Source organism: Salmo salar, chromosome 01, assembly GCF_965601325.2.
Source record: "Salmo salar chromosome 01, fSalSal1, whole genome shotgun sequence".
NCBI classification, from domain to species: domain Eukaryota; kingdom Metazoa; phylum Chordata; class Actinopteri; order Salmoniformes; family Salmonidae; genus Salmo; species Salmo salar.
Window position 1 is genome coordinate 125,020,493 of NC_138291.1, and position 26,178 is coordinate 125,046,670.

A 26,178-nucleotide genomic window follows, 5' to 3' on the forward strand; every position below is an offset into this window, starting at 1 on the left:
ACTGTCTACACACACCATCCTATATAACTACTGTCTATACACACCATCCTATATAACTACTGTCTATACTGTCTATACACACCATCCTATATAACTACTGTCTATACACACCATCCTAAATAACTACTGTCCATACTGTCTATACATACCATCCTATATAACTACTGTCTATACACACCATCCTATATAACTACTGTCTATACACACCATCCTATATAACTACTGTCTATACTGTCTATACACACCATCCTATATAACTACTGTCTATACTGTCTATACACACCATCCTATATAACTACTGTCTATACACACCATCCTAAATAACTATAGTCTATACACACCATCCTATATAACTACTGTCTATACACACCATCCTATATAACTATAGTCTATACACACCATCCTATATAACTACTGTCTATACACACCCTCCTATATAACTACTGTCTATACACACCATCCTATATAACTACTGTCTATACTGTCTATACATACCATCCTATATAACTACTGTCTATACACACCATCCTATATAACTACTGTCTATACTGTCTATACACACCATTCTATATAACAACTGTCTATACACACCATCCTATATAACTACTGTCTATACACACCATCCTAAATAACTACTGTCTATACACACCCTCCTATATAACTACTGTCTATACACACACCATCCTATATAACTACTGTCCATACTGTCTATACACACCATCCTATATAACTATGGTCTATACTGTCTATACACACCATCCTATATAACTACTGTCTATACACACCATCCTATATAACTACTGTCTATACTGTCTATACACACCATCCTATATAACTACTGTCTATACTGTCTATACACACCATCCTATATAACTACTGTCTATACACACCATCCTAAATAACTACTGTCTATACACACCATCCTATATAACTACTGTCTATACTGTCTATACACACCATCCTATATAACTACTGTCTATACACACCATCCTAAATAACTACTGTCCATACTGTCTATACATACCATCCTATATAACTACTGTCTATACACACCATCCTATATAACTACTGTCTATACACACCATCCTATATAACTACTGTCTATACACACCATCCTATATAACTACTGTCTATACACACCCTCCTATATAACTACTGTCTATACTGTCTATACACACCATCATATATAACAACTGTCTATACACACCATCCTATATAACTACTGTCTACACACACCATCCTATATAACTACTGTCTATACACACAATCCTATATAACTACTGTCTATACTGTCTATACACACCATCCTATATAACTACTGTCTATACACACCATCCTATATAACTATAGTCTATACACACCATCCTATATAACTACTGTCTATACACACCATCCTATATAACTACTGTCTATACACACCATCCTATATAACTACTGTCTATACTGTCTATACACACCATCATATATAACAACTGTCTATACACACCATCCTATATAACTACTGTCTACACACACCATCCTATATAACTACTGTCTATACTGTCTATACACACCATCCTATATAACTACTGTCTATACACACCATCCTATATAACTATAGTCTATACACACCATCCTATATAACTACTGTCTATACACACCATCCTATATAACTACTGTCTATACACACCATCCTATATAACTACTGTCTATACTGTCTATACACACCATCCTATATAACTACTGTCTATACACACCATCCTAAATAACTACTGTCTATACACACCATCCTATATAACTACTGTCTATACTGTCTATACACACCATCCTATATAACTACTGTCTATACACACCATCCTAAATAACTACTGTCCATACTGTCTATACACACCATCCTATATAACTACTGTCTATACACACCATCCTATATAACTATAGTCTATACACACCATCCTATATAACTACTGTCTATACACACCATCCTATATAACTACTGTCTATACACACCATCCTATATAACTACTGTCTATACTGTCTATACACACCATCATATATAACTACTGTCTATACTGTCTATACACACCATCCTATATAACTACTGTCTATACACACCATCATAAATAACTACTGTCTATACACACCATCATATATAACAACTGTCTATACACACCATCCTATATAACTACTGTCTACACACACCATCCTATATAACTACTGTCTATACACACAATCCTATATAACTACTGTCTATACTGTCTATACACACCATCCTATATAACTACTGTCTATACACACCATCCTATATAACTATAGTCTATACACACCATCCTATATAACTACTGTCTATACACACCATCCTATATAACTACTGTCTATACACACCATCCTATATAACTACTGTCTATACTGTCTATACACACCATCATATATAACAACTGTCTATACACACCATCCTATATAACTGTCTACTAGCACACCATCCTATATAACTACTGTCTATACACACATCCTATATAACTACTGTCTATACACACCATCCTATATAACTACTGTCTATACTGTCTATACACACCATCCTATATAACTACTGTCTATACACACCATCCTAAATAACTACTGTCCATACTGTCTATACATACCATCCTATATAACTACTGTCTATACACACCATCCTATATAACTACTGTCTATACACACCATCCTATATAACTACTGTCTATACTGTCTATACACACCATCCTATATAACTACTGTCTATACACACCATCCTATATAACTATAGTCTATACACACCATCCTATATAACTACTGTCTATACACACCATCCTATATAACTACTGTCTATACACACCATCCTATATAACTACTGTCTATACTGTCTATACACACCATCATATATAACAACTGTCTATACACACCATCCTATATAACTACTGTCTACACACACCATCCTATATAACTACTGTCTATACACACCATCCTATATAACTACTGTCTATACTGTCTATACACACCATCCTATATAACTACTGTCTATACACACCATCCTAAATAACTACTGTCCATACTGTCTATACATACCATCCTATATAACTACTGTCTATACACACCATCCTATATAACTACTGTCTATACACACCATCCTATATAACTACTGTCTATACTGTCTATACACACCATCCTATATAACTACTGTCTATACTGTCTATACACACCATCCTATATAACTACTGTCTATACACACCATCCTAAATAACTATAGTCTATACACACCATCCTATATAACTACTGTCTATACACACCATCCTATATAACTATAGTCTATACACACCATCCTATATAACTACTGTCTATACACACCCTCCTATATAACTACTGTCTATACACACCATCCTATATAACTACTGTCTATACTGTCTATACATACCATCCTATATAACTACTGTCTATACACACCATCCTATATAACTACTGTCTATACTGTCTATACACACCATTCTATATAACAACTGTCTATACACACCATCCTATATAACTACTGTCTATACACACCATCCTATATAACTATAGTCTATACACACCATCCTATATAACTACTGTCTATACACACACCATCCTATATAACTACTGTCCATACTGTCTATACATACCATCCTATATAACTACTGTCTATACACACCATCCTATATAACTACTGTCTATACTGTCTATACATACCATCCTATATAACTACTGTCTATACACACCATCCTATATAACTACTGTCTATACTGTCTATACACACCATTCTATATAACAACTGTCTATACACACCATCCTATATAACTACTGTCTATACACACCATCCTATATAACTATAGTCTATACACACCATCCTATATAACTACTGTCTATACACACCATCCTATATAACTACTGTCTATACACACCATCCTATATAACTACTGTCTATACACACCATCCTATATAACTACTGTCTATACACACCCTCCTATATAACTACTGTCTATACACACCATCCTATATAACTACTGTCTATACACACCATCCTATATAACTACTGTCTATACTGTCTATACACACCATCCTATATAACTACTGTCTATACTGTCTATACACACCATCCTATATAACTACTGTCTATACTGTCTATACACACCATCCTATATAACTAACTGTCTATACACACCATCCTAAATAACTACTGTCTATACACACCCTCCTATATAACTACTGTCTATACACACACCATCCTATATAACTACTGTCTATACACACCATCCTATATAACTACTGTCTATACACACCATCCTATATAACTACTGTCTATACACACCATCCTATATAACTACTGTCTATACACACCATACTATATAACTACTGTCTCTACACACCATCCTTTATAACTACTGTCTAAACACACCCTCCTATATAACTACTGTCTATACACACACCATCCTATATAACTACTGTCCATACTGTCTATACATACCATCCTATATAACTACTGTCTATACACACCATCCTATATAACTACTGTCTATACTGTCTATACACACCATTCTATATAACAACTGTCTATACACACCATCCTATATAACTACTGTCTATACACACCATCCTATATAACTATAGTCTATACACACCATCCTATATAACTACTGTCTATACACACCATCCTATATAACTACTGTCTATACACACCATCCTATATAACTACTGTCTATACTGTCTATACACACCATTCTATATAACAACTGTCTATACACACCATCCTATATAACTACTGTCTATACACACCATCCTATATAACTATAGTCTATACACACCATCCTATATAACTACTGTCTATACACACCATCCTATATAACTACTGTCTATACTGTCTATACACACCATCCTATATAACTACTGTCTATACACACCATCCTATATAACTACTGTCTATACACACCCTCCTATATAACTACTGTCTATACACACCATCCTATATAACTACTGTCTATACTGTCTATACACACCATCCTATATAACTACTGTCTATACTGTCTATACACACCATCCTATATAACTACTGTCTATACACACCATCCTAAATAACTACTGTCTATACACACCCTCCTATATAACTACTGTCTATACACACACCATCCTATATAACTACTGTCCATACTGTCTATACATACCATCCTATATAACTACTGTCTATACACACCATCCTATATAACTACTGTCTATACTGTCTATACATACCATCCTATATAACTACTGTCTATACACACCATCCTATATAACTACTGTCTATACTGTCTATACACACCATTCTATATAACAACTGTCTATACACACCATCCTATATAACTACTGTCTATACACACCATCCTATATAACTATAGTCTATACACACCATCCTATATAACTACTGTCTATACACACCATCCTATATAACTACTGTCTATACACACCATCCTATATAACTACTGTCTATACTGTCTATACACACCATCCTATATAACTACTGTCTATACACACCATCCTATATAACTACTGTCTATACACACCCTCCTATATAACTACTGTCTATACACACCATCCTATATAACTACTGTCTATACTGTCTATACATACCATCCTATATAACTACTGTCTATACACACCATCCTATATAACTACTGTCTATACTGTCTATACACACCATTCTATATAACAACTGTCTATACACACCATCCTATATAACTACTGTCTATACACACCATCCTATATAACTATAGTCTATACACACCATCCTATATAACTACTGTCTATACACACCATCCTATATAACTACTGTCTATACACACCATCCTATATAACTACTGTCTATACTGTCTATACACACCATTCTATATAACAACTGTCTATACACACCATCCTATATAACTACTGTCTATACTGTCTATACATACCATCCTATATAACTACTGTCTATACACACCATCCTATATAACTACTGTCTATACTGTCTATACACACCATTCTATATAACAACTGTCTATACACACCATCCTATATAACTACTGTCTATACACACCATCCTATATAACTATAGTCTATACACACCATCCTATATAACTACTGTCTATACACACCATCCTATATAACTACTGTCTATACACACCATCCTATATAACTACTGTCTATACTGTCTATACATACCATCCTATATAACTACTGTCTATACACACCATCCTATATAACTACTGTCTATACTGTCTATACACACCATTCTATATAACAACTGTCTATACACACCATCCTATATAACTACTGTCTATACACACCATCCTATATAACTATAGTCTATACACACCATCCTATATAACTACTGTCTATACACACCATCCTATATAACTACTGTCTATACACACCATCCTATATAACTACTGTCTATACTGTCTATACACACCATCCTATATAACTACTGTCTATACACACCATCCTATATAACTACTGTCTATACACACCCTCCTATATAACTACTGTCTATACACACCATCCTATATAACTACTGTCTATACTGTCTATACACACCATCCTATATAACTACTGTCTATACTGTCTATACACACCATCCTATATAACTACTGTCTATACACACCATCCTAAATAACTACTGTCTATACACACCCTCCTATATAACTACTGTCTATACACACACCATCCTATATAACTACTGTCCATACTGTCTATACATACCATCCTATATAACTACTGTCTATACACACCATCCTATATAACTACTGTCTATACTGTCTATACACACCATCCTATATAACTACTGTCTATACACACCATCCTAAATAACTACTGTCTATACACACAATCCTATATAACTACTGTCTATACTGTCTATACACACCATCCTATATAACTACTGTCTATACACACCATCCTATATAACTATAGTCTATACACACCATCCTATATAACTACTGTCTATACACACCATCCTATATAACTACTGTCTATACACACCATCCTATATAACTACTGTCTATACACACCCTCCTATATAACTACTGTCTATACACACCATCCTATATAACTACTGTCTATACACACCATCCTATATAACTACTGTCTATACTGTCTATACACACCATCCTATATAACTACTGTCTATACTGTCTATACACACCATCCTATATAACTACTGTCTATACACACCATCCTAAATAACTACTGTCTATACACACCCTCCTATATAACTACTGTCTATACACACACCATCCTATATAACTACTGTCCATACTGTCTATACACACCATCCTATATAACTATGGTCTATACTGTCTATACACACCATCCTATATAACTACTGTCTATACACACCATCCTATATAACTACTGTCTATACACACCATACTATATAACTACTGTCTCTACACACCATCCTTTATAACTACTGTCTAAACACACCCTCCTATATAACTACTGTCTATACACACACCATCCTATATAACTACTGTCCATACTGTCTATACATACCATCCTATATAACTACTGTCTATACACACCCTCCTATATAACTACTGTCTATACACACCATCCTATATAACTACTGTCTATACTGTCTATACACACCATCCTATATAACTACTGTCTATAATGTCTATACACACCATCCTATATAACTACTGTCTATACACACCATCATAAATAACTACTGTCTATACACACCATCCTATATAACTACTGTCTATACACACCATCCTATATAACTACTGTCTATACACACCATCCTATATAACTACTGTCTATACTGTCTATACACACCATCCTATATAACTACTGTCTATACACACCATCCTATATAACTACTGTCTATACACACCATCCTATATACCTACTGTCTATACACCATCCTATATAACTACTGTCTATATACACCATCCTATGTAACTACTGTCTATACACACAATCCTATATAACTACTGTCTATACACAACATCCTATATAACTACTGTCTATACACACCATCCTATATAACTACTGTCTATACTGTCTATACAAACCATCCTATATAACTACTGTCTATACACACCATCCTATATAACTACTGTCTATACTGTCTATACACACCATCCTATATAACTACTGTCTATACACACCATCCAATATATAACTACTGTCTATACGCACCATCCTATAGAACTACAGTCTATACTGTCTATACACACCATCCTATATAACTACTGTCTATACTGTCTATACACACCATCCTATATAACTACTGTCTATATTGTCTATACACACCATCCTAAATAACTACTGTCTATACACACCATCCAATATAACTACTGTCTATACACACCATCCTATATAACTACTGTCTATACACACCATCCTATAAACTACTGTCTATACTGTCTATAAACACCATCCTATATAACTACTGTCTATACACACCATCCTATATAACTACTGTCTATACACACCATCCTATAAACTACTGTCTATACTGTCTATAAACACCATCCTATATAACTACTGTCTATACACACCATCCTATATAACTACTGTCTATAGACACCATCCTATATAACTACTGTCTATACTGTCTATACACACCATTCATACATAACTACTGTCTATACATACCATCCTATATAACTACTGTCTATACACCATCCTATATAATACTGTCAATACATACCATCCTATATAACTACTGTCTATTCACATCATCCTATATAACAACTGTCTATACACACCATCCTATATCACTACTGTCTATACTGTCTATACACACCATCCTATATAACTACTGTCTATACACACCATCCTATATAACTACTGTCTATACACACCATCCTATATAACTACTGTCTATACACACCATCCTATATAACTACTGTCTACACACACCATCCTATATAACTACTGTCTATACACACCATCCTAAATAACTACTGTCTATACACACCATCCTATATAACTATGGTCTATACTGTCTATACACACCATCCTATATAACTACTGTCTATACACACCATCCTATATAACTACTGTCTATACACACCATCCTATATAACTACTGTCTATACACACCATCCTATATAACTACTGTCTATACACACCATCCTATATAACTACTGTCTATACTGTCTATACATACCATCCTATATAACTACTGTCTATACACACCATCCTATATAACTACTGTCTATACTGTCTATACACACCATTCTATATAACAACTGTCTATACACACCATCCTATATAACTACTGTCTATACACACCATCCTATATAACTACTGTCTATACACACCATCCTATATAACTACTGTCTATACTGTCTATACACACCATTCTATATAACAACTGTCTATACACACCATCCTATATAACTACTGTCTATACACACCATCCTATATAACTATAGTCTATACACACCATCCTATATAACTACTGTCTATACACACCATCCTATATAACTACTGTCTATACTGTCTATACACACCATCCTATATAACTACTGTCTATACACACCATCCTATATAACTACTGTCTATACACACCCTCCTATATAACTACTGTCTATACACACCATCCTATATAACTACTGTCTATACTGTCTATACACACCATCCTATATAACTACTGTCTATACTGTCTATACACACCATCCTATATAACTACTGTCTATACACACCATCCTAAATAACTACTGTCTATACACACCCTCCTATATAACTACTGTCTATACACACACCATCCTATATAACTACTGTCCATACTGTCTATACATACCATCCTATATAACTACTGTCTATACACACCATCCTATATAACTACTGTCTATACTGTCTATACATACCATCCTATATAACTACTGTCTATACACACCATCCTATATAACTACTGTCTATACTGTCTATACACACCATTCTATATAACAACTGTCTATACACACCATCCTATATAACTACTGTCTATACACACCATCCTATATAACTATAGTCTATACACACCATCCTATATAACTACTGTCTATACACACCATCCTATATAACTACTGTCTATACACACCATCCTATATAACTACTGTCTATACACACCATCCTATATAACTACTGTCTATACACACCCTCCTATATAACTACTGTCTATACACACCATCCTATATAACTACTGTCTATACACACCATCCTATATAACTACTGTCTATACTGTCTATACACACCATCCTATATAACTACTGTCTATACTGTCTATACACACCATCCTATATAACTACTGTCTATACTGTCTATACACACCATCCTATATAATAACTGTCTATACACACCATCCTAAATAACTACTGTCTATACACACCCTCCTATATAACTACTGTCTATACACACACCATCCTATATAACTACTGTCTATACACACCATCCTATATAACTACTGTCTATACACACCATCCTATATAACTACTGTCTATACACACCATCCTATATAACTACTGTCTATACACACCATACTATATAACTACTGTCTCTACACACCATCCTTTATAACTACTGTCTAAACACACCCTCCTATATAACTACTGTCTATACACACACCATCCTATATAACTACTGTCCATACTGTCTATACATACCATCCTATATAACTACTGTCTATACACACCATCCTATATAACTACTGTCTATACTGTCTATACACACCATTCTATATAACAACTGTCTATACACACCATCCTATATAACTACTGTCTATACACACCATCCTATATAACTATAGTCTATACACACCATCCTATATAACTACTGTCTATACACACCATCCTATATAACTACTGTCTATACACACCATCCTATATAACTACTGTCTATACTGTCTATACACACCATTCTATATAACAACTGTCTATACACACCATCCTATATAACTACTGTCTATACACACCATCCTATATAACTATAGTCTATACACACCATCCTATATAACTACTGTCTATACACACCATCCTATATAACTACTGTCTATACTGTCTATACACACCATCCTATATAACTACTGTCTATACACACCATCCTATATAACTACTGTCTATACACACCCTCCTATATAACTACTGTCTATACACACCATCCTATATAACTACTGTCTATACTGTCTATACACACCATCCTATATAACTACTGTCTATACTGTCTATACACACCATCCTATATAACTACTGTCTATACACACCATCCTAAATAACTACTGTCTATACACACCCTCCTATATAACTACTGTCTATACACACACCATCCTATATAACTACTGTCCATACTGTCTATACATACCATCCTATATAACTACTGTCTATACACACCATCCTATATAACTACTGTCTATACTGTCTATACATACCATCCTATATAACTACTGTCTATACACACCATCCTATATAACTACTGTCTATACTGTCTATACACACCATTCTATATAACAACTGTCTATACACACCATCCTATATAACTACTGTCTATACACACCATCCTATATAACTATAGTCTATACACACCATCCTATATAACTACTGTCTATACACACCATCCTATATAACTACTGTCTATACACACCATCCTATATAACTACTGTCTATACTGTCTATACACACCATCCTATATAACTACTGTCTATACACACCATCCTATATAACTACTGTCTATACACACCCTCCTATATAACTACTGTCTATACACACCATCCTATATAACTACTGTCTATACTGTCTATACATACCATCCTATATAACTACTGTCTATACACACCATCCTATATAACTACTGTCTATACTGTCTATACACACCATTCTATATAACAACTGTCTATACACACCATCCTATATAACTACTGTCTATACACACCATCCTATATAACTATAGTCTATACACACCATCCTATATAACTACTGTCTATACACACACCATCCTATATAACTACTGTCCATACTGTCTATACATACCATCCTATATAACTACTGTCTATACACACCATCCTATATAACTACTGTCTATACTGTCTATACATACCATCCTATATAACTACTGTCTATACACACCATCCTATATAACTACTGTCTATACTGTCTATACACACCATTCTATATAACAACTGTCTATACACACCATCCTATATAACTACTGTCTATACACACCATCCTATATAACTATAGTCTATACACACCATCCTATATAACTACTGTCTATACACACCATCCTATATAACTACTGTCTATACTGTCTATACACACCATCCTATATAACTACTGTCTATACACACCATCCTATATAACTACTGTCTATACACACCCTCCTATATAACTACTGTCTATACACACCATCCTATATAACTACTGTCTATACTGTCTATACACACCATCCTATATAACTACTGTCTATACTGTCTATACACACCATCCTATATAACTACTGTCTATACACACCATCCTAAATAACTACTGTCTATACACACCCTCCTATATAACTACTGTCTATACACACACCATCCTATATAACTACTGTCCATACTGTCTATACATACCATCCTATATAACTACTGTCTATACACACCATCCTATATAACTACTGTCTATACTGTCTATACATACCATCCTATATAACTACTGTCTATACACACCATCCTATATAACTACTGTCTATACTGTCTATACACACCATTCTATATAACAACTGTCTATACACACCATCCTATATAACTACTGTCTATACACACCATCCTATATAACTATAGTCTATACACACCATCCTATATAACTACTGTCTATACACACCATCCTATATAACTACTGTCTATACACACCATCCTATATAACTACTGTCTATACTGTCTATACACACCATCCTATATAACTACTGTCTATACACACCATCCTATATAACTACTGTCTATACACACCCTCCTATATAACTACTGTCTATACACACCATCCTATATAACTACTGTCTATACTGTCTATACATACCATCCTATATAACTACTGTCTATACACACCATCCTATATAACTACTGTCTATACTGTCTATACACACCATTCTATATAACAACTGTCTATACACACCATCCTATATAACTACTGTCTATACACACCATCCTATATAACTATAGTCTATACACACCATCCTATATAACTACTGTCTATACACACACCATCCTATATAACTACTGTCCATACTGTCTATACATACCATCCTATATAACTACTGTCTATACACACCATCCTATATAACTACTGTCTATACTGTCTATACATACCATCCTATATAACTACTGTCTATACACACCATCCTATATAACTACTGTCTATACTGTCTATACACACCATTCTATATAACAACTGTCTATACACACCATCCTATATAACTACTGTCTATACACACCATCCTATATAACTATAGTCTATACACACCATCCTATATAACTACTGTCTATACACACCATCCTATATAACTACTGTCTATACACACCATCCTATATAACTACTGTCTATACACACCATCCTATATAACTACTGTCTATACACACCCTCCTATATAACTACTGTCTATACACACCATCCTATATAACTACTGTCTATACACACCATCCTATATAACTACTGTCTATACTGTCTATACACACCATCCTATATAACTACTGTCTATACTGTCTATACACACCATCCTATATAACTACTGTCTATACTGTCTATACACACCATCCTATATAATAACTGTCTATACACACCATCCTAAATAACTACTGTCTATACACACCCTCCTATATAACTACTGTCTATACACACACCATCCTATATAACTACTGTCTATACACACCATCCTATATAACTACTGTCTATACACACCATCCTATATAACTACTGTCTATACACACCATACTATATAACTACTGTCTCTACACACCATCCTTTATAACTACTGTCTAAACACACCCTCCTATATAACTACTGTCTATACACACACCATCCTATATAACTACTGTCCATACTGTCTATACATACCATCCTATATAACTACTGTCTATACACACCATCCTATATAACTACTGTCTATACTGTCTATACACACCATTCTATATAACAACTGTCTATACACACCATCCTATATAACTACTGTCTATACACACCATCCTATATAACTATAGTCTATACACACCATCCTATATAACTACTGTCTATACACACCATCCTATATAACTACTGTCTATACTGTCTATACACACCATCCTATATAACTACTGTCTATACACACCATCCTATATAACTACTGTCTATACACACCCTCCTATATAACTACTGTCTATACACACCATCCTATATAACTACTGTCTATACTGTCTATACACACCATCCTATATAACTACTGTCTATACTGTCTATACACACCATCCTATATAACTACTGTCTATACACACCATCCTAAATAACTACTGTCTATACACACCCTCCTATATAACTACTGTCTATACACACACCATCCTATATAACTACTGTCCATACTGTCTATACATACCATCCTATATAACTACTGTCTATACACACCATCCTATATAACTACTGTCTATACTGTCTATACATACCATCCTATATAACTACTGTCTATACACACCATCCTATATAACTACTGTCTATACTGTCTATACACACCATTCTATATAACAACTGTCTATACACACCATCCTATATAACTACTGTCTATACACACCATCCTATATAACTATAGTCTATACACACCATCCTATATAACTACTGTCTATACACACCATCCTATATAACTACTGTCTATACACACCATCCTATATAACTACTGTCTATACTGTCTATACACACCATCCTATATAACTACTGTCTATACACACCATCCTATATAACTACTGTCTATACACACCCTCCTATATAACTACTGTCTATACACACCATCCTATATAACTACTGTCTATACTGTCTATACATACCATCCTATATAACTACTGTCTATACACACCATCCTATATAACTACTGTCTATACTGTCTATACACACCATTCTATATAACAACTGTCTATACACACCATCCTATATAACTACTGTCTATACACACCATCCTATATAACTATAGTCTATACACACCATCCTATATAACTACTGTCTATACACACCATCCTATATAACTACTGTCTATACACACCATCCTATATAACTACTGTCTATACTGTCTATACACACCATTCTATATAACAACTGTCTATACACACCATCCTATATAACTACTGTCTATACTGTCTATACATACCATCCTATATAACTACTGTCTATACACACCATCCTATATAACTACTGTCTATACTGTCTATACACACCATTCTATATAACAACTGTCTATACACACCATCCTATATAACTACTGTCTATACACACCATCCTATATAACTATAGTCTATACACACCATCCTATATAACTACTGTCTATACACACCATCCTATATAACTACTGTCTATACACACCATCCTATATAACTACTGTCTATACTGTCTATACATACCATCCTATATAACTACTGTCTATACACACCATCCTATATAACTACTGTCTATACTGTCTATACACACCATTCTATATAACAACTGTCTATACACACCATCCTATATAACTACTGTCTATACACACCATCCTATATAACTATAGTCTATACACACCATCCTATATAACTACTGTCTATACACACCATCCTATATAACTACTGTCTATACACACCATCCTATATAACTACTGTCTATACTGTCTATACACACCATCCTATATAACTACTGTCTATACACACCATCCTATATAACTACTGTCTATACACACCCTCCTATATAACTACTGTCTATACACACCATCCTATATAACTACTGTCTATACTGTCTATACACACCATCCTATATAACTACTGTCTATACTGTCTATACACACCATCCTATATAACTACTGTCTATACACACCATCCTAAATAACTACTGTCTATACACACCCTCCTATATAACTACTGTCTATACACACACCATCCTATATAACTACTGTCCATACTGTCTATACATACCATCCTATATAACTACTGTCTATACACACCATCCTATATAACTACTGTCTATACTGTCTATACACACCATCCTATATAACTACTGTCTATACACACCATCCTAAATAACTACTGTCTATACACACAATCCTATATAACTACTGTCTATACTGTCTATACACACCATCCTATATAACTACTGTCTATACACACCATCCTATATAACTATAGTCTATACACACCATCCTATATAACTACTGTCTATACACACCATCCTATATAACTACTGTCTATACACACCATCCTATATAACTACTGTCTATACACACCCTCCTATATAACTACTGTCTATACACACCATCCTATATAACTACTGTCTATACACACCATCCTATATAACTACTGTCTATACTGTCTATACACACCATCCTATATAACTACTGTCTATACTGTCTATACACACCATCCTATATAACTACTGTCTATACACACCATCCTAAATAACTACTGTCTATACACACCCTCCTATATAACTACTGTCTATACACACACCATCCTATATAACTACTGTCCATACTGTCTATACACACCATCCTATATAACTATGGTCTATACTGTCTATACACACCATCCTATATAACTACTGTCTATACACACCATCCTATATAACTACTGTCTATACACACCATACTATATAACTACTGTCTCTACACACCATCCTTTATAACTACTGTCTAAACACACCCTCCTATATAACTACTGTCTATACACACACCATCCTATATAACTACTGTCCATACTGTCTATACATACCATCCTATATAACTACTGTCTATACACACCCTCCTATATAACTACTGTCTATACACACCATCCTATATAACTACTGTCTATACTGTCTATACACACCATCCTATATAACTACTGTCTATAATGTCTATACACACCATCCTATATAACTACTGTCTATACACACCATCATAAATAACTACTGTCTATACACACCATCCTATATAACTACTGTCTATACACACCATCCTATATAACTACTGTCTATACACACCATCCTATATAACTACTGTCTATACTGTCTATACACACCATCCTATATAACTACTGTCTATACACACCATCCTATATAACTACTGTCTATACACACCATCCTATATACCTACTGTCTATACACCATCCTATATAACTACTGTCTATATACACCATCCTATATAACTACTGTCTATACACACCATCCTATATAACTACTGTCTATACACACCATCCTATATAACTACTGTCTATACACACCATCCTATATAACTACTGTCTATACTGTCTATACACACCATCCTATATAACTACTGTCTATACACACCATCCTATATAACTACTGTCTATACACACCATCCTATATACCTACTGTCTATACACCATCCTATATAACTACTGTCTATATACACCATCCTATGTAACTACTGTCTATACACACAATCCTATATAACTACTGTCTATACACAACATCCTATATAACTACTGTCTATACACACCATCCTATATAACTACTGTCTATACTGTCTATACAAACCATCCTATATAACTACTGTCTATACACACCATCCTATATAACTACTGTCTATACTGTCTATACACACCATCCTATATAACTACTGTCTATACACACCATCCAATATATAACTACTGTCTATACGCACCATCCTATAGAACTACAGTCTATACTGTCTATACACACCATCCTATATAACTACTGTCTATACTGTCTATACACACCATCCTATATAACTACTGTCTATATTGTCTATACACACCATCCTAAATAACTACTGTCTATACACACCATCCAATATAACTACTGTCTATACACACCATCCTATATAACTACTGTCTATACACACCATCCTATAAACTACTGTCTATACTGTCTATAAACACCATCCTATATAACTACTGTCTATACACACCATCCTATATAACTACTGTCTATACACACCATCCTATAAACTACTGTCTATACTGTCTATAAACACCATCCTATATAACTACTGTCTATACACACCATCCTATATAACTACTGTCTATAGACACCATCCTATATAACTACTGTCTATACTGTCTATACACACCATTCATACATAACTACTGTCTATACATACCATCCTATATAACTACTGTCTATACACCATCCTATATAATACTGTCAATACATACCATCCTATATAACTACTGTCTATTCACATCATCCTATATAACAACTGTCTATACACACCATCCTATATCACTACTGTCTATACTGTCTATACACACCATCCTATATAACTACTGTCTATACACACCATCCTATATAACTACTGTCTATACACACCATCCTATATAACTACTGTCTATACACACCATCCTATATAACTACTGTCTACACACACCATCCTATATAACTACTGTCTATACACACCATCCTAAATAACTACTGTCTATACACACCATCCTATATAACTATGGTCTATACTGTCTATACACACCATCCTATATAACTACTGTCTATACACACCATCCTATATAACTACTGTCTATACACACCATCCTATATAACTACTGTCTATACACACCATCCTATATAACTACTGTCTATACACACCATCCTATATAACTACTGTCTATACTGTCTATACATACCATCCTATATAACTACTGTCTATACACACCATCCTATATAACTACTGTCTATACTGTCTATACACACCATTCTATATAACAACTGTCTATACACACCATCCTATATAACTACTGTCTATACACACCATCCTATATAACTATAGTCTATACACACCATCCTATATAACTACTGTCTATACACACCATCCTATATAACTACTGTCTATACACACCATCCTATATAACTACTGTCTATACTGTCTATACACACCATCCTATATAACTACTGTCTATACACACCATCCTATATAACTACTGTCTATACACACCCTCCTATATAACTACTGTCTATACACACCATCCTATATAACTACTGTCTATACTGTCTATACACACCATCCTATATAACTACTGTCTATACTGTCTATACACACCATCCTATATAACTACTGTCTATACACACCATCCTAAATAACTACTGTCTATACACACCCTCCTATATAACTACTGTCTATACACACACCATCCTATATAACTACTGTCCATACTGTCTATACATACCATCCTATATAACTACTGTCTATACACACCATCCTATATAACTACTGTCTATACTGTCTATACACACCATCCTATATAACTACTGTCTATACACACCATCCTAAATAACTACTGTCTATACACACAATCCTATATAACTACTGTCTATACTGTCTATACACACCATCCTATATAACTACTGTCTATACACACCATCCTATATAACTATAGTCTATACACACCATCCTATATAACTACTGTCTATACACACCATCCTATATAACTACTGTCTATACACACCATCCTATATAACTACTGTCTATACACACCCTCCTATATAACTACTGTCTATACACACCATCCTATATAACTACTGTCTATACACACCATCCTATATAACTACTGTCTATACTGTCTATACACACCATCCTATATAACTACTGTCTATACTGTCTATACACACCATCCTATATAACTACTGTCTATACACACCATCCTAAATAACTACTGTCTATACACACCCTCCTATATAACTACTGTCTATACACACACCATCCTATATAACTACTGTCCATACTGTCTATACACACCATCCTATATAACTATGGTCTATACTGTCTATACACACCATCCTATATAACTACTGTCTATACACACCATCCTATATAACTACTGTCTATACACACCATACTATATAACTACTGTCTCTACACACCATCCTTTATAACTACTGTCTAAACACACCCTCCTATATAACTACTGTCTATACACACACCATCCTATATAACTACTGTCCATACTGTCTATACATACCATCCTATATAACTACTGTCTATACACACCCTCCTATATAACTACTGTCTATACACACCATCCTATATAACTACTGTCTATACTGTCTATACACACCATCCTATATAACTACTGTCTATAATGTCTATACACACCATCCTATATAACTACTGTCTATACACACCATCATAAATAACTACTGTCTATACACACCATCCTATATAACTACTGTCTATACACACCATCCTATATAACTACTGTCTATACACACCATCCTATATAACTACTGTCTATACTGTCTATACACACCATCCTATATAACTACTGTCTATACACACCATCCTATATAACTACTGTCTATACACACCATCCTATATACCTACTGTCTATACACCATCCTATATAACTACTGTCTATATACACCATCCTATGTAACTACTGTCTATACACACAATCCTATATAACTACTGTCTATACACAACATCCTATATAACTACTGTCTATACACACCATCCTATATAACTACTGTCTATACTGTCTATACAAACCATCCTATATAACTACTGTCTATACACACCATCCTATATAACTACTGTCTATACTGTCTATACACACCATCCTATATAACTACTGTCTATACACACCATCCAATATATAACTACTGTCTATACGCACCATCCTATAGAACTACAGTCTATACTGTCTATACACACCATCCTATATAACTACTGTCTATACTGTCTATACACACCATCCTATATAACTACTGTCTATATTGTCTATACACACCATCCTAAATAACTACTGTCTATACACACCATCCAATATAACTACTGTCTATACACACCATCCTATATAACTACTGTCTATACACACCATCCTATAAACTACTGTCTATACTGTCTATAAACACCATCCTATATAACTACTGTCTATACACACCATCCTATATAACTACTGTCTATACACACCATCCTATAAACTACTGTCTATACTGTCTATAAACACCATCCTATATAACTACTGTCTATACACACCATCCTATATAACTACTGTCTATAGACACCATCCTATATAACTACTGTCTATACTGTCTATACACACCATTCATACATAACTACTGTCTATACATACCATCCTATATAACTACTGTCTATACACCATCCTATATAATACTGTCAATACATACCATCCTATATAACTACTGTCTATTCACATCATCCTATATAACAACTGTCTATACACACCATCCTATATCACTACTGTCTATACTGTCTATACACACCATCCTATATAACTACTGTCTATACACACCATCCTATATAACTACTGTCTATACACACCATCCTATATAACTACTGTCTACACACACCATCCTATATAACTACTGTCTATACACACCATCCTAAATAACTACTGTCTATACACACCATCCTATATAACTATGGTCTATACTGTCTATACACACCATCCTATATAACTACTGTCTATACACACCATCCTATATAACTACTGTCTATACACACCATCCTATATAACTACTGTCTATACACACCATCCTATATAACTACTGTCTATACACACCATACTATATAACTACTGTCTCTACACACCATCCTTTATAACTACTGTCTAAACACACCCTCCTATATAACTACTGTCTATACACACACCATCCTATATAACTACTGTCCATACTGTCTATACATACCATCCTATATAACTACTGTCTATACACACCCTCCTATATAACTACTGTCTATACACACCATCCTATATAACTACTGTCTATACTGTCTATACAAACCATCCTATATAACTACTGTCTATACTGTCTATACACACCATCCTATATAACTACTGTCTATACACACCATCATAAATAACTACTGTCTATACACACCATCCTATATAACTACTGTCTATACACACCATCCTATATAACTACTGTCTATACACACCATCCTATATAACTACTGTCTATACTGTCTATACACACCATCCTATATAACTACTGTCTATACACACCATCCTATATAACTACTGTCTATACACACCATCCTATATACCTACTGTCTATACACCATCCTATATAACTACTGTCTATATACACCATCCTATGTAACTACTGTCTATACACACAATCCTATATAACTACTGTCTATACACAACATCCTATATAACTACTGTCTATACACACCATCCTATATAACTACTGTCTATACTGTCTATACAAACCATCCTATATAACTACTGTCTATACACACCATCCTATATAACTACTGTCTATACTGTCTATACACACCATCCTATATAACTACTGTCTATACACACCATCCAATATATAACTGCTGTCTATACGCACCATCCTATAGAACTACAGTCTATACTGTCTATACACACCATCCTATATAACTACTGTCTATACTGTCTATACACACCATCCTATATAACTACTGTCTATATTGTCTATACACACCATCCTAAATAACTACTGTCTATAAACACCATCCAATATAACTACTGTCTATACACACCATCCTATATAACTACTGTCTATACACACCATCCTATAAACTACTGTCTATACTGTCTATAAACACCATCCTATATAACTACTGTCTATACACACCATCCTATATAACTACTGTCTATAGACACCATCCTATATAACTACTGTCTATACTGTCTATACACACCATTCATACATAACTACTGTCTATACATACCATCCTATATAACTACTGTCTATACACCATGCTATATAATACTGTCAATACATACCATCCTATATAACTACTGTCTATTCACATCATCCTATATAACAACTGTCTATACACACCATCCTATATCACTACTGTCTATACACACCATCCTATATAACTACTGTCTATACACACCATCCTATATACCTACTGTCTATACACCATCCTATATAACTACTGTCTATATACACCATCCTATGTAACTACTGTCTATACACACAATCCTATATAACTACTGTCTATACACAACATCCTATATAACTACTGTCTATACACACCATCCTATATAACTACTGTCTATACTGTCTATACAAACCATCCTATATAACTACTGTCTATACACACCATCCTATATAACTACTGTCTATACTGTCTATACACACCATCCTATATAACTACTGTCTATACACACCATCCAATATATAACTACTGTCTATACGCACCATCCTATAGAACTACAGTCTATACTGTCTATACACACCATCCTATATAACTACTGTCTATACTGTCTATACACACCATCCTATATAACTACTGTCTATATTGTCTATACACACCATCCTAAATAACTACTGTCTATACACACCATCCAATATAACTACTGTCTATACACACCATCCTATATAACTACTGTCTATACACACCATCCTATAAACTACTGTCTATACTGTCTATAAACACCATCCTATATAACTACTGTCTATACACACCATCCTATATAACTACTGTCTATACACACCATCCTATAAACTACTGTCTATACTGTCTATAAACACCATCCTATATAACTACTGTCTATACACACCATCCTATATAACTACTGTCTATAGACACCATCCTATATAACTACTGTCTATACTGTCTATACACACCATTCATACATAACTACTGTCTATACATACCATCCTATATAACTACTGTCTATACACCATCCTATATAATACTGTCAATACATACCATCCTATATAACTACTGTCTATTCACATCATCCTATATAACAACTGTCTATACACACCATCCTATATCACTACTGTCTATACTGTCTATACACACCATCCTATATAACTACTGTCTATACACACCATCCTATATAACTACTGTCTATACACACCATCCTATATAACTACTGTCTATACACACCATCCTATATAACTACTGTCTACACACACCATCCTATATAACTACTGTCTATACACACCATCCTAAATAACTACTGTCTATACACACCATCCTATATAACTATGGTCTATACTGTCTATACACACCATCCTATATAACTACTGTCTATACACACCATCCTATATAACTACTGTCTATACACACCATCCTATATAACTACTGTCTATACACACCATCCTATATAACTACTGTCTATACACACCATACTATATAACTACTGTCTCTACACACCATCCTTTATAACTACTGTCTAAACACACCCTCCTATATAACTACTGTCTATACACACACCATCCTATATAACTACTGTCCATACTGTCTATACATACCATCCTATATAACTACTGTCTATACACACCCTCCTATATAACTACTGTCTATACACACCATCCTATATAACTACTGTCTATACTGTCTATACAAACCATCCTATATAACTACTGTCTATACTGTCTATACACACCATCCTATATAACTACTGTCTATACACACCATCATAAATAACTACTGTCTATACACACCATCCTATATAACTACTGTCTATACACACCATCCTATATAACTACTGTCTATACACACCATCCTATATAACTACTGTCTATACTGTCTATACACACCATCCTATATAACTACTGTCTATACACACCATCCTATATAACTACTGTCTATACACACCATCCTATATACCTACTGTCTATACACCATCCTATATAACTACTGTCTATATACACCATCCTATGTAACTACTGTCTATACACACAATCCTATATAACTACTGTCTATACACAACATCCTATATAACTACTGTCTATACACACCATCCTATATAACTACTGTCTATACTGTCTATACAAACCATCCTATATAACTACTGTCTATACACACCATCCTATATAACTACTGTCTATACTGTCTATACACACCATCCTATATAACTACTGTCTATACACACCATCCAATATATAACTGCTGTCTATACGCACCATCCTATAGAACTACAGTCTATACTGTCTATACACACCATCCTATATAACTACTGTCTATACTGTCTATACACACCATCCTATATAACTACTGTCTATATTGTCTATACACACCATCCTAAATAACTACTGTCTATAAACACCATCCAATATAACTACTGTCTATACACACCATCCTATATAACTACTGTCTATACACACCATCCTATAAACTACTGTCTATACTGTCTATAAACACCATCCTATATAACTACTGTCTATACACACCATCCTATATAACTACTGTCTATAGACACCATCCTATATAACTACTGTCTATACTGTCTATACACACCATTCATACATAACTACTGTCTATACATACCATCCTATATAACTACTGTCTATACACACCATCCTATATACCTACTGTCTATACACCATCCTATATAACTACTGTCTATATACACCATCCTATGTATCTACTGTCTATACACACAATCCTATATAACTACTGTCTATACACAACATCCTAAATAACTACTGTCTATACACACCATACAATATAACTACTGTCTATACACACCCTCCTATATAACTACTGTCTATACACACACCATCCTATATAACTACTGTCCATACTGTCTATACATACCATCCTATATAACTACTGTCTATACACACAATCCTATATAACTACTGTCTATACACAACATCCTATATAACTACTGTCTATACACACCATCCTATATAACTACTGTCTATACTGTCTATACAAACCATCCTATATAACTACTGTCTATACACACCATCCTATATAACTACTGTCTATACTGTCTATACACACCATCCTATATAACTACTGTCTATACACACCATCCAATATATAACTACTGTCTATACGCACCATCCTATAGAACTACAGTCTATACTGTCTATACACACCATCCTATATAACTACTGTCTATACTGTCTATACACACCATCCTATATAACTACTGTCTATATTGTCTATACACACCATCCTAAATAACTACTGTCTATACACACCATCCAATATAACTACTGTCTATACACACCATCCTATATAACTACTGTCTATACACACCATCCTATAAACTACTGTCTATACTGTCTATAAACACCATCCTATATAACTACTGTCTATACACACCATCCTATATAACTACTGTCTATACACACCATCCTATAA